At 42.1% G+C, this 15,033-nt stretch overlaps 1 protein-coding gene across 4 annotated transcripts in view; it reads left to right on the top strand.

Annotated features, from left to right (window-relative positions):
• Positions 1-15,033, top strand: part of ARID5B (AT-rich interaction domain 5B) — a 178,720-nt gene that overhangs the window by 52,771 nt on the left and 110,916 nt on the right. The window contains exon 1 of one of the 4 annotated variants that reach the window (XM_083614426.1): positions 8,806-8,921. The exons of the other annotated variants lie outside the window; for them this stretch is intronic. The gene's annotated coding sequence lies outside the window, so the exon portion shown is untranslated. Of the gene's footprint in view, positions 1-8,805; positions 8,922-15,033 lie in introns of those variants that run through there. 4 annotated transcript variants of the gene reach the window in all.

The following is a 15,033-nucleotide window of genomic DNA, read 5'->3' as shown; positions in this document are numbered from 1 at the left end:
GTATGTAGCTTGTCTACAATTTCACTTGCATTTTGGGGAGGAGGTAGCAAGTGATTTTATCTTATCACCTTGTAAGATTGTGTCCACATTCAGTAATACACCTGGAGCGCTTGTAAACCATTAGCTTTAGCACTATTGAAGTGACCCAGCTAATTGTGAGAGTCCCAAGCACAAAACTGGTCCTTGTGCATGGTGCTGGGTAATTTAAATGATACCCAAGCTACTTGGAGTTGTTCACACAAAAGTGACACACAACTAGGGCCTCTTTGCCCAAGCCTTTGGCTAATTGAACAATTCAAAACTGTTATGTGTGTGGTTATTGCTTCTATTTGTATTATGTCATGTATTGTTGTGTAAATGAAGGGTGGTATAGAAATTTAATGTTAAAATCAGTACTTGGCTTTCTGTGTAACACTCTGGTGTAATGTCCATGAAAATCCACAGTCTGTCCTGGAAAAAGACATTTCCAGTCCCAGACCTCTATCTGGGAGAACAGATGGCACCTACAGATATCGAAGTTGTCTACCCCTGATCTTTCAAGGAAGGTGAATTCCCCCCTGAATTTACTGCAAGGTGAATTTAAACTGAGTAACTCACCAAACTTTCTTTTTTCTCAAAAAACCAAAACACAATTGAATTCTGAACCAGACCAATCTAGACAAAGGAAATGTTATTTTAGTGAAGATTAAATTTATGTCTGAGATATAGAAAGATTATTGTGTCTGCTTCAGATGTAATTTCATGCCTGAGAATTTACATTGTAGGAAAACTGGTCTGGATCACATTAGCCAGGGTCCTGTTTTGCTGTCAGTTTAATTAAATGGAAACTGCTGGCAAGGAGACGGCAATAGGTTTATAGAGGCAATGCTATTTTGTACATTAGAACAGAAGAGAGTGCTCAGGTCTTCCAGTTCAAAAAGGACACAAAAACAGAACTGGTGATTCACCCTTGTTTACAGTGATCTTAGTGATGTTAACGCCAGTTAACACATTTAATACACAGAATGCTATGCCGTGTGCAACAGCAGAGCACTTCCAAGTTTTGAAAGCCTTGACCTCCAACAAAGAGGCTATTACCTCTTCCTTTTAAAAAGTTTTTTTTTCCAGAGTCCGCTGATCTTCAAAAGTATATCCTTTTCCTTTTCTGTTTTATGTGAATATAGGTTGACGCGATGTGTAAATGGTGTTCTTTTTGCTTGCTGCAACGTTTGTCACCAAGCCCACAACACATGAACGAAATCCTCTATAATAAGGAACAGCGATTTATCTGTTAACTGTGTCTGGCCTGCTGCCTTTTGGCTTTGATTTTTGGGAGAAGTATATTTGGTTAACTTATAAAGGCAAAAAGCACCAAATTCACTTGTAGGAAAATCGGGGGCGGGGGGAAGTGGGGGAACAGAGAGAAAAACATGTTTTCTTTCTCTCCCCTCCCTTCTCAGTTCTGTTTATTATGACATTTTGTGCTGTACGTCCTGCAGTATTTCTCAAGTGGAGTGAAGTACAGGAATCCAGACCTGCTCATCAAATCTGACTCTGCTCCATATGACTCAGAAGTGTGACTGAAAACGAATGTTTATGTCTGTCGATAGTAGCTCTCTTTCTATGCAGCCCAAAATTACATCAAACAATTTATGTTCCAGTCCTGTTTATAGAGCTGACTTGTATTTTTGCTGAACTTAAGATTTGTTTTTTAAACTTTGTGGAAATTTTCAACAAAACCCATGAACTCAGAGGTGACCTAAAAACAGGAACATTTGGGCTTTTCTCCCAGTTCGTTAAAGTTGTGCAAATAAAATTTGAAAGAGAAAAAAAATTATATCCCTCACTGGCCCCTTAACACATTTAAATATTGGTTCTTTGCCCTTACCCATACATACCCTCTCTAGTGCAAGTGGTTCATTACACTGACATCTTCCTGTTTGCATAAGTTAAAGAACTGAGGAAATGATGTCATAAAAGTGAAAGTTGAACAACCAAGAGCGGAATATATTTTTTTAGTCATAGCATTTTCTTTCAGTTGTCTTTCTTTCTTTCTTTCTTTCTTTCTTTCTTTCTTTCTTTCTTTCTTTCTTTCTTTAATGGTCACACGCCTTGAATGTGATCTTACCCCCTCCCCAAATTTTTTGACGCCCACCCAATGTTGATACATGAGAGCTACTGATCAAATATGCACCCAAAGACTGATCCAAAGCCAGCAGATATGACTGGCAAGATACAGTCAAGGTACAGTCGTACCTTGGAAGTTGAACAGAATCCGTTCTGGAAGTCCATTCAACTTCCAAAATGTTTGGAAACCAAAGCGCAGCTTCTAATTGGCTGGCAGATGTTCGGCTTCCAAAAATCATTCGAAAACCAGAACACTCGCTTCCGGGTTTCGATCATTCGGGAGCTGATTTATTCAGGAGCCAAGGCGTCCGAGATCCAAGGTACAACTGTACCATGAAACATGAGAGAAAGAAGTGGTTTGGGTGTGATGCCAGATTATGGTTGGCATTATGTAAACAAGGTTTAGTTGAACTTTTGGGCTCCCCACTCCCTGCTTTCTTGGTTTGATGCAGACCAGAGTTTCCCATTTTGTTCAAGTAAGCAAACTATGGTTTGTCTCCAACCAAGAAATCAGAGACGGAATTCCTGTGATGGAGAGGAGGGTGGTGGCATGCAACCAAACCTGACTCACATAACCATGGTTTGTTGTTCTATCTAGACTCCATGACTCCATCCTTCTCGTTATTAAGTCTTTGTAGCTGAGAATATGTGTAAATGTAGGTTTTCTGCCTGATAACAGAATGCTGTTGACTTCCATTGGAGAGAGACCATTGAGAGTGCTTAACTCTCTCATACTGAAATGTGTGCTTGGCTTTGGGTGAATTGTGCCCAGGGTTTCAATTTAATTTTCACTTTTAAAATTTAAATTAGGGAGAGTTCTTCGTCTTTCATGCCTAGAATGAGGAACTGACGTTCTAAATGAGGAACATTCAAAGGCCTTTGAAATTAGTTTTAGATCAGGAATATCTTAGACCATAAGGCTAAACGGAAGAATTAAAGCTTGTTCTCGCTGTTCTGCGACACCAGGTGATTACTTGCAGGTGTGAGAAAGTCATGTTACACCACAGGCAGAGCTTTGGAGTCTCACGTAAAGCATACGCGAGTTCACACATTCAGCCCGAGATTCATTGATTGATGAGGATCAAATGATGTTCATGTACATTTGGATTAGCTTTTTCTTGTTACTTTGGGTGGCTGCAATATAAAGTTGGTTTAGCTAACTGAGTAACTCTTTTTCATTACATTCAGAAAAGTATCCAAGTGTTTTTTGGATCTCCTATCCTCTCAGAATGATCACTTGACCATGACTTAAGAGACCCGATGTATCTCATGATCAAAATCCGACTTTTACAATTGACTGGAAACCAAGTCCCTTAAGAGGTTTTATTATGATTGTGGTTATTTTGCTATGTTCACGAACCTTGGCCCCTTCTTTGCAAGACCAGCCCCATTCACATATAGATGTAGTGTGAATAAAGTTATTGTGTTCCTCCTTAGCTCAGTTGGTAGAACACGAGATTATTAATCTCAGGGTCATGGATTCGAGCTCTACATTGGGCAAAATATTCCTGCATTGCATGGGTTGGACTAGATGACCCTTGTGGTCCCTTCTAACTCTACAAATTCTATTATTCCCTTTGTCCCTGGGCAACTGATGGATAATGGGAGGAGTGTACATTTTCAAAAATCTCCTGCACTTCCTGTGTCCCTCTTTGCCATTTCCCATGATGTTTTTGCATTAGGGGATCTGTTTGAGTCAGGGTTTAGCACAGAGAGTCATTGTTAAACCACTGTCTGGAGTATGTGAATTAAGAATGAAGCATAACTTACCCACTGAGCATACGCAGAGTGCATTTTTCTCAGACTATGCAACCATAGCATGTCCTTGAATATTGTGTGCCTGGGAGCCAGGATTCCATGAGATGTGGACAGGGTTTAAATCTGTCACTTGTTGTGTGGAGAGGGGTGTGTGAGTTTTGGTGAGATTAATAAATGTTCCTTGTCTTTCATGCCTAGACTTTAAAATGAGGAACTGACTCCTTCTGAATGAGGAACATTCAGACGCCTTTAAAATTAGTTTTAGATCGGGGATATCCTTGACAGTGAGGTCAAACTTGAGAATTAATTACTGCTCTCACTGTTCTGCTTTTGCCCTACCTGCTTTGGAACATATGCAGATTCCCCCCCCCCCAAAAAAAAGTTGGCTTCATGACATTGCAATATTTTCATGGCAGAAGACATTCTTTTAAACTGTCTCTGCCACATTTTAAATGTTCTGTGTTACCTTCACCATTTGAGTGATTACATAGGTACCTCGGGTTAAGAACTTAATTCGTTCTGGAGGTCCGTTCTTAACCTGAAACTGTTCTTAACCTGAAGCACCACGTTAGCTAATGGGGCCTCCTGCTGCTGCTGCGCCGCCGCCGGAGCACGATTTCTGTTCTCATCCTGAAGCAAAGTTCTTAACCTGAAGCACTATTTCTGGGTTAGCGGAGTGTGTAACCTGAAGCGTATATAACCTGAAGCGTATGTAACCCGAGGTACCACTGTATTAAAAATGAGTTGATTTAAATGGCCTTGACGAAACTTGTATGCCTTGAGAAAGAGCTACCCTAAAAACATGTTGGATTAAAATATGTTGTCTTTGCTTTCTTTTTAACCTACACAGCTAGGGTCCTCCAGCTACATATCCTCAGGCAGTTTTTAATTGCTGACCCTTGCCTTCAAATATCAGATGCTTTACTAAGAAAGGAGAAACGATTTCTTAGTCATAATGGCGCTGAGAATCTCTGCCAATAGAACGATTTAGTCTCTGAACACTGAAGTGTCATATTTTGTTCAGCTAGTTTATTTTAATTTTTTTTGTTTCCCACTTCATGACTGTGTTTCAAATACCAATAGTCATTTACGGAACTTCAAAGCCATGGGACATTAAAACGAAGCATGCTCAGTATATTGTTTCTGGCATTATCCAATTATCCAATTGAAATTAAGCATGTAATAATAGTGTAACTGAAATATCCATCTTTTGGAATTGGAATTAATGAAGACTCTCTCTCTGCCACCATGCTTAAGTCTCCATTTTGGCTTACTTATGTCTACTTTTGCCTTTGTTTTCTTTCCATACAAGGAATGCAAGTAAAATATACCCCTGAAATAGCTGGCAAGGCTGTACAAAAGGACAATTTTGACAGCGGATAGAATACAGTGAAACAGAAGCCAAGGTGCAGCTAACTTTTAGCATGCTTACAGTCCATTAATCTTAGTGGGAGATGTACATGCTTAACACTTTCCATATTGAAATTAATGTAATTTATGCATGCTGAATTTAGCTGAATCAACGTGCAGAGTGATTATCTTCACCAGAAAATGGAAGACTTCTAAAATGTTGCTGCATTCCTACTGCTGTACTCAAGACTTACTGACCTCAATACGGTGCAAGTAATGTTGCCATATGTCCTCTTTTTTCCAGGACACATATGTCCTCTTTTTCATTGGTAGGGCCATCATAGCGATCCATAGTTAAAAGTAGAAGTCACCAAATGTGTCCTCTTTTTTTGCTCTTCAAAATATGGCAACCCTAGACATGCGCCACAAAACTGGTGATCCCTGACGTGGCTGTATGCCCCCATACACATCAAATTGCACATTGAGCCAATTCAGTGGGCACTGGTGTCAGGGAAAGAAACAGTACAGCTCAGGAGGCCAGGCCTGGTGAGGCCACAGCAACTGTTCTCAGTAGATCTTGCCCCTATGAGACAGATGTGAGGACTTAAGGTTCCCGCCTTCCCACAGCTCCCTACGTCTCCTCCTCCCCTGGTTCCTTCCCAAGCAATCTGAACGCTGATGCTTTGTTTGTCTGCTCCAACCACTTCATACCTCTGTGAGTTCCAGGAGACCAATGGGGAGAGGAGCTGGTTATAGCGGGAGGAGGACAATCCCTGGCTTCTTCAGCAGCCTGACTGATCTCTGCCTCTTGGCCCCCCTCCTTGCCAGCTTCTGCCTCTGATTCTGGACTGCTCTCTGCCCCAGCCTCTTCCTGCTCACTAAGCTCTGTTCCCTCTCCAGCTTCTGGCATCATCTCCCTCTGACCACACATCGTCCCACCACCAATCGCCTGGCTCTGAGCCTTCATCCCTTGAGGGTTCCCCAGGGGATGCTCTCACCACTTCTCTGTATGCAGCCAGTCCATGACACTTGGCGAGCATCACCTTATACAAGGTGAGGCAAATTGAGATGCATGTCTGCCTCAGTGGTGCATGTACAGTAGAAGGCATGAACAGATAGATCTCTTTTTCTGGATTAGGGCAATTAGAATTTTATTCCAAAGACTACATTGACATTAAATTCTGATTTATTAATTAAAGGTTACCTATAATTAGAATAGCAGTTTTGGACTAGCAATGAAAATATATAACCTAACAAAGGACATCTCTCGCTCAAAGCGTAGCAGCGCAATTAATCACCTTTATTACATTTCTACCCTTTAGAGTTTATCATTTTGTTTGTTTGCTCATAAATTGGGGGCAGCTTCTTCCCCCTCTGGACTGCTGCAGTTCTGCACAGTCAGTAGGTTTGCGCCATGAAATGATAAAGATCTTTCTTTTAATTTCATTGCTATCCGACAGGAGATATATATTCAAACCTGGAGCAGGCTTTGAAAAGAAAGAGAAAAAGTGGACTGGCCCGCTCTCCTCTCAGTTGCAGGCATTTAGACCTCTGGCAGTCCACAAACCTTGACCTTGTTTGGAAGGAATTGCGTCTTCTTGCTACAACGCACTATGAAACATTTCTTTGTGTGTGTGGTGTGTGCCTGTGTGTATTTTAATTTCATGAGCTAGCCAGCTTAATGTTTCACATAAGCATGATGAGGGAGTGATCTGCTAAAGATAGAAACGCAGACGCCAGTTGGCTATTGTGATGTTCGTTAACATGTTGTTTGGATAATAGTTTACTTAGGATAAATTTTGAGCAGTCTTCAAGTGCTTTTTAAAAGCTCTTTCTTCCAGCCCCCCCCTTTGCACTCTCTCTCCCTCTCTCTCTCTTTCCCCCCTCCCTTACTTGGCCCAGATTAAAAGTGCAGCTTTAAGATATTTCTCCTAAAATAAATTTCAGGCATCCTCATTTATAGTCAGCATGCCCTGATTACTTGCAGACATACTGGAAATTTACATGCGCTTTTCTCCATTATAAAACACTGATCTGTTCATATCATTAGTTCCCTCATGACTGGAGGTTGGCAGGAAGCCAAGGGCAGTCTAAATCTGTCGCTGTAAATCGTGAGTTGAAATAGCAGAAAGTGGGTTTGTAACTTTGAAAGTGTAAACAGTTTGGAAAATGAAGTAATTTTAGCCTATGATTGATTGCCTTGCAATTCTACTTTAAATTAGCCCAGGGGCTCTGATGAAAATATATGCTTATTATACATCCCCCCCTTTTTCTTTCCATTTTATTTTCTGGGAGAATAATAGCCTTGTTGGGTAGGCTGCTGAACAATGTATGTTTCTCCTAGTGTGACCTTTGGGGGAAAAGAATAGTTTTATTGTGTGTCCATAACTTTGCCTGAAACAATGTTTTGCAGTTATTAAATAGACTCGTTCTGTATATATATATATATATATATATATATATATATATATATATATGGTTGGCAATGCATAGCAGCTGTACTGAATTGCAGCAGATTTGTACTTAAACATTGCTTTTTTGAGATAGTTAACTATGGAATGCATTCCTTCTTGATGCATTAGGAAGCTGCCTTATTTTAAACTCTGATTCTGTTCCATTAACTGGGCGGTCCAGATGTTGTTGGACTCCCAACTCCCACCAGTTCCAGCCTGTCTGGTTCATGGTCAGAGAGGATGGAAGCTGCAATCCAACAACATCTGGAGAAACATAAGCAATATAGGAAGCTGCCTTGAACTGAGTGAGACCGTTGTGCATCTCTCTCAGTGATATCTGCACTGACTGGCAGTGGTTCCCCAGGGTTTTGGACTGGGAAGTCTCTCTTTGTCTTCTTCTCTGGAGATGCCAGGGTTTGAACCTGGGACCTTCTGCATGCAAAGCAGATGTTCGGCCACTGAGTTGTGGCCACGCCCTTATGAGAGCCACAGGTTGTCCAGCATTGTTGACTTTATTTTATTTATTTTCTTTCCATGTTTTAACTGTTTTTAATAGTGAATTTTAATTTGTTGTAAGTAACCCAGCCTGGGACCTGCTCATGAAGGGCAGTAATAAATATGATGATAATGATGAATGACGGTGGTAATAATACTAATACTAATATTACTACTAATAATAGAAAAGCCAATGTCCTGCCCTTTTCCAGAAGAAATGCAAGGCTGTGAACAATCAGAACCAGCAGTAATAACACGAAATAATCCACAGTCATAAATCAAAACAGGACCATAAATATCAGGACCGCAAGAACAATGACAAAGCCACCACCAGAATTAAAATATCAAAATACGAGAAAGCACAAATATTCAGCCAGCGGTTCTTTGAAACAGCCGTGTCTTCACCAACTGTCTAAAGTGGTATGGGACCTTACACAGCTCGCGAGGCATCTGGCAGGGCTGGTGCCACTGCAGAAAAGGTCCTGGTCCTGGTTACTGCCAAGCGCTAGGGCTGGGCCATACCTGGTTTTCAACTTCATGATCTACCACCAGCTAAACATCACAATATACTGATACATCACAATGTCTGAAATACAGATGGAGCTATGCAGAGGCATTGGCTGGCTTCAATGTTTTCTCCACATTGTGATATATTGCCCTGCCCTAGCAAGCGTGCATCACTTTGTTGAGGGATCTGGAACAGGGCTTCAAGATGCTCCCCAGTGTCAGGGCAGAGAGGAAGACTTCACCCTCCACCAAGTTGGTGTTCCCAGCCACAACCCTTTTCCCGCTCATAGGATTGAGTGGCAGCCATTTTCTTCTAGAGATAACGGAGATGTGCCTGCCTGCACACAATTATAGGGGCATGGATTTGTGGCAACCACAGTTTCTATGCAAGGGAGCAGACTTGGCACCTGGACAGAATAGATTTATGAATGAGCACCTGTGAAATTGACATGGACAAGTTTCTGTATATCCCTAATACTAAACATGACGAATGGTCTATGTACTTTTTGCTGTCCATTCTAGCATTCATGAAATATTTTAACTGGAGGTGCCAGAGTCTATCCCTGAGACTTTCTAGATAAAAAACACGGGCTCCACCACTTAGCTCGGCTGCCTCCCCTGCTATATTCTTCTTGAGGACCATAACCTTCAGCCTAAAGTTTTGATCATAACTACTCACTAGTAAGGGAAAAGCACACTGTCTTTATCCAGAGCTATACTTTGTTTCTTCCCATATTCCAGAGCCATGGCCTGCCATTGAAGTGAAGACCTGATCTATGGCTCACATTTAGCTATTATTACCCTTAAAACAGTGCCTCAGACTCTTTCTCTTGCAAATGGAATAGATTGCAGTATTACTGTGGGGAAATTGTGTCTGATTTCATAAATACATTAAAATTCATAGGTATGGGTTGTTTTTTAAGCCTAGGAATTTAAAGCGTAAGAGCACCTCTCTTGAAGTAATAATGAGCACCTTTCAAAATAAGCACCTCTCCATACTGAACAACAATATGTACAGAAGTAATGATAGTTGCATTCTCACAATAGGCAGAACATTTATATCTTGTCCTAGACTTCCTTTCTGGAAGGAAGGCTTTGTTTTTCTGTTTGCCACAAACTCCAAAGTTGCTCTACTTTCTCAGTGTCACAGACTGGCTGGACACCAAGGAGTGGGGTGTGTGTGTGTTACCAGCTGGGGCACCCCCAAAGGAACTCCCAGGGGAAGAAGGCTCAGAGCCCAGGGATTGGTGGGGGGACGATGATGCGTGGTCAGAGCGAGCTGACTGGGAGGAGGAAGTGTCAGAAGCTGAAGAGGTCACATTGTTGAGTGAGCTTGAAGAGTCTGTGGAAGACAGCAATGAGTCGGGCAGTGGCGGAGGAAGGGGGTACGGGGGGTGCGGTTTGCCCGAGGTGTCATCACTGAGGGGGGTGTCAAAATGAATTTTTTTTTTAAAAAAATGGGCTCACTTTTTAGGAGTGACTTAGTGGCTTAGGCGCCTGCAGGTTCCACGCTGCCTAAAACGGCAGCGTGGGACTTGCGTCTGTCTACTGCCAGCCGCCCTACAGCTGAGAGGGAGGCGGCGGAGAGGCTTCAAGCAGCGGAGAAGCTCGCCCCACCCCCATGGGTGGCTTGCCCCGCTCTCGACTGCAGGATATGCCCATGCACCAGGCACCCAAGCGGCTAGCTACGCCACTGGAGTCAGGCTGTTTTTCCCTCCTGCTGCAACCAGCCCCTCTGTCCCCTGGTGTCACAGAACCCACAGAGGGCAGAGCAAAGACAGGCAAGACGATGGAGCCTCAGATTGCTTGGGAATGAACCTGGGGAGGAGGAGACTTCAGGAGCTGTGGGAAGGTGGGGACCTTCAGTCCTTGCAACTGCCTCATAGAAGCAAGTTCTATCAGAAAGAGTTGCTGTGTTTACTAGCCTGACCTCCTGAGCTCTCTTGTTTCTTTGAATAAAGAGTTAACTGCGCCGACACCGTGTGAGTTATTGCTGACCTGCTCCTGTCACTCAGAGAAATAGCATCCTGCAGTCCTCAGTAGTGCCCATGTTCCCCTGTTTTGTCCCCCTGTTGCCAGCCTTGTATTTGTAGCTCTGCCTATGAAAAAGCTTGCTCCCCACAGCAGGGACCTCATTACAGGAGGACAGGAGGTGGAGAAAGGGTGCCCTCCACAACTAACCTGTGTTTAAAACAGGAAATCAAATGATGTCTTGATGGAGCCACATGGAATACCCATTGGCATCATAAGAGCCAACTGTTAACCTTTTGCATAGTGGTTGGTTGATAGGCCCAATTAGATCTGTACAACCTGTGACTTATAAAGCAAAATATTCACCCCCCAGAGGCCACAGAAACAAGGGGTGATAGTTCTCATGCACTTGTTAAGACACAGCCCATGGAAGGTGGTTTGATGGGTCACCATTTGTACAGACCTGGTATTAATTAAGGTAGGGAAACTGTTGCAGATGCATATAAGAGTTACAATAATTCCCTGGATTTAATTTATATTCAATTGTTTCTTTAACAGCAGTGCTTTTTAGGTGAACGATTGGAACTAGTTTATCAGTAAAACGTTTTCAACAGAGATTTTCTTTTTCCTCTTGACTTGGGTATTCACCCCCCCCCCCCCGTTTCGTTTGTTCTTTGATGGGCTTCCAAAAAAGTTATTAAAATGTTGCAAAACAAATAAGGTAATGCTGGAGCTTATTAAAAATTGCTTCTTTTGTTCCGATCTGGCAGCTGACAAATTGTCTTGTGCTGCGTCTTACCTGTTCCATTGTGAAAGGTTAACAGAGAAAATGGCTGCAAATAAATTGCTATTGAATGTTGCTGAAAATTAAGCATAGCAGTTTTTCTCTATTAAAGATCCTTTCCAAAGCTCTCTATTGATGCTGCTCCCTGTGTGTCGTTCTAACACTTGTCTCTTACATTATACTTGGCACCCAAGGAAACATTAACTAGAAAAGAAACGCCTGACCATAGTGTTACTAGACTCTATTATCCGGCTGTCACATGCCCACACGAGAGAGGTCTAATTTTGGTTCATATTGACAATGATTTCTGACGCTTTCCCTAACTCTCTTCATGGAGTACTGTGTGATATATATATATATATATATATATATATATATATATATATATTTGCATCACTCTAAAAATCCAACACAGCAACTTGCTCAGTAAAATGTAATTAGGGCATTCTTACTTCTTTGGATGTCGGAGATATCGGCATTGTGGTTGAACGAGTGCCAACTCGTTATTTTTTATATGGACTAAGATATGGCTAGTATGCCATTAACTCTAAACAGTGTCAAATACAAGGTTGTTGGGGTTTTGTGTGTCTCTGTGTGTGTGTGTTTTAACATGTAGGCTATATAAATTATACCTTGCAAGAATTAACAAGGCCGTTATTTCATTAAGGGTTTCAAAGAGGGCATAAATGTCAAGTGCGAAGCTTATGTGTTTAAATCACCGGACTGTTTTCACTCCCCCGCCCCTCATTATGTGGCTTTTGAGAGTAGAAGCCACTGTACCATTTTATATATATTTTTTAAAGCAGGGGCAAAGTTCCACTGAATTTTTCAGGCTGATAATGAAAAGGCCATTGCATGAAAAACCAAGATAAAGCTTTCAATTCTTACTATTGGGAATGGAAATTGAAGGTATTTCATGCCACGTTTCTGGGAAGTATGTAGCAATAATGGGGTTTTATAATGAATAGTGCGCAAGGTTTCTCTGTGTGTCTTGTTTTGTTGGAGGAGAACATAAGAAGAGCCAGTTGCACATGTCCAATTGCCCATTTAGTCCACACTGTTCTCACACTGGCTGACCACATGCCTGTGGGAAGCCTTCAAGCCGGACATGGGTGCAACAACACTCTGCCCCTTCAATTCCCAGTTCTGGTATAGCCATTGTGGCTAGAAGCCATTGATGGCTCTTGTCCTTCATATATTTGCCTTTTCAAGCCATCCAAGTTGGCTGGGAGCAAGGGGAGAATTTCTGGGGATCCCTCTCCAGGGCTTAAAACTATGCTTTAATCCAGTTAAGGAGAAATATTCCGCACCTATTAAAACAGATTGTATGCTAAAATCAAACCCACAGTCACATTTATATTTAGAAGTGCGTATAGAGAAAAGTGTCATTAAGAGTACAGAAAATTTGTTTCCTACTTCTTGACCTTTGCTTTGGACCAAGTCATCTTCCCCAAATCACAATTCTGTAAACTCTTCTTCTTGTTTTTGTTGCTGCTGCTGCTTTGCTAGATTATCAGATGGCCTTGAAGTTTCTTATTAGTAGCCTTGGCAACTAGGATAACGAAGGTTCCATAAAAGAGAATGGCAGAAACACAGGCCTGGTTCGTGTGTATTTTACGAAGAATTCCATCTCATTTGGGAGAAGGCAGCTCTGCATCCCCCCCACCTCATACATCATGGAAGGGGGGGGTGCTCTATGTGGTGGCCCATATGTACATCAACCTGATTCATGTGATCTCTCCCCCCAGCACATTTATTTCAGAGGGGAGAATAACCAGAACGTGTCTCCCAAGTGTACAGTTCCACATTTGGGAGCCCATGTCACACATGACATTTGATGAGTGGTGAAGTGGAGGCCATTCTTTCACCATGGGAATTGGCTCACTGGCAGGTAAACATGGGAACTGGACTGTAAACATGTAGGTGACAAATGGAGACGTTTGTTGGGCAGATAAAAGGAAGGACTTCCTCTACGCAATATGTAATTAACATGCGTATATCACTGCCTTTCAGTTGGGCTTCTGACTCAGTTTCTGAGACCAAAAATGTATTTGTTGGGTGACTTCCCATGGACCTCTTAGTAGCTTTCAGTACCATCAAGCATGGTATCCCTTCTCTATGTGGTTCCTGTTCTGACCTGACAGGGCAGTTCCTGAAGATGGTGCTGGGAGACTGATACTCTACCCTTCAGCAGGTATGCTGTGGGTGGTTCTTTCTTGTTTCCCATGCCATTTTATCTTCATGTGAAACTGCTGGGAAAGGTTGGGCATTGGAAGAAAAATGTCATTAGTATGCTGACGTTGCTCGGCCCCTTTTCTCCATTTCATTGAATTCAGGTCAGGCTGGGGATGTTTCAAACTGGTTGGATGGGGACCAATAAAAAGAATCTCAATTCAGACAAGGTCAAGATTGAGTGGTGATAAAGCTGACCAAGTCTGAAGGATCATGTCTCTTCTATATTACGTTGTGGTCCTGCTAAAGCGGGGATGATTAACCCACAGAAGTTGCTGGACGCCAATGCACATGATGATCAGGGATGATGGGAGCTGCAGTCAGTGCTTTTTGTTGTTGTTGTTCTGGTACTCATGTGTTGATAAAAGTGCTGTAGGTGTCATCAGAAAATGGCCGCCATGGGCAGCAGAAAAAAGAGAGGTGCTGGTACTTGGTGCTGGTTGGCCCTGTCTGTAGTACAGTGGTACCTTGGGTTAAGTACTTAATTCGTTCCGGAGGTCCGTACTTAACCTAAAACTGTTCTTAACCTGAAGCACCACTTTAGCTAATGGGGCCTCCTGCTGCTGCCGCGCCGCCGGAGCACGATTTCTGTTCTCTTCCTGAAGCAAAGTTCTTAACCTGAAGCACTATTTCTGTGTTAGCGGAGTGTGTAACCTGAAGCAAATGTAACCTGAAGCGTATGTAACCCGAGGTACCACTGTACAGCAACATATGGAAGGCCACAATTTTGCCACTCCTGCCCTATAGAATCAGATTTGTAGCTTGGGAGTGCTAATGAATGCCTTGCTTATGAGTTTTCCTGAGGCAGCTGACTTCCCCTAATGGGACAGTAATAATCTGATCCAGCAACAATGTCCGGTTCATTATTTAACACATCCTTTCATTCTAAAAGTGTAGATTTTGCTGACATACTGATTTGTCCCTTATTTTGCCTTTTATATGTGAGTCTGTGTTTACAAATGCATAGCACTTCCCTTGGAATAGGGGGATACATTTTTACATACTCTATTTATTATTTTTTTGCATCTGCTGTTGATAAAAACAAAACAAAAAACAAATTCAGTGTGTGTGTGTCAGTCTCTCGCTTCATATGCTAGAGGATAGATCCTATGAGAAGCCCAACTTGACCCCAGCTGGATGTAAATGCCTACCAACCGCTCTGATTTATTTATTGATTATTTATTTGTGAAATGTATATGCCACCTTACAAAGCGGCTTACAAACGCAATTGAAACATTTCTAAAGGTACATACGTACGAAGCAAGCTAAAAGAATCAGTTTTAAAATCCCTGGCATTTATCAAATTGATCTCCTTCCACAATCCTTCCCTTGTATGCCTTATCTTTTAAATTGTTTAGTCTCTGCTGTATTTCGATT

Source organism: Podarcis filfolensis (assembly GCF_964270895.1).
Source record: "Podarcis filfolensis genome assembly, chromosome: 5".
NCBI lineage: Eukaryota > Metazoa > Chordata > Lepidosauria > Squamata > Lacertidae > Podarcis > Podarcis filfolensis.
Note: the sequence above shows the minus strand (reverse complement) of the source record. Positions and strands in the feature narration are given on the sequence as shown.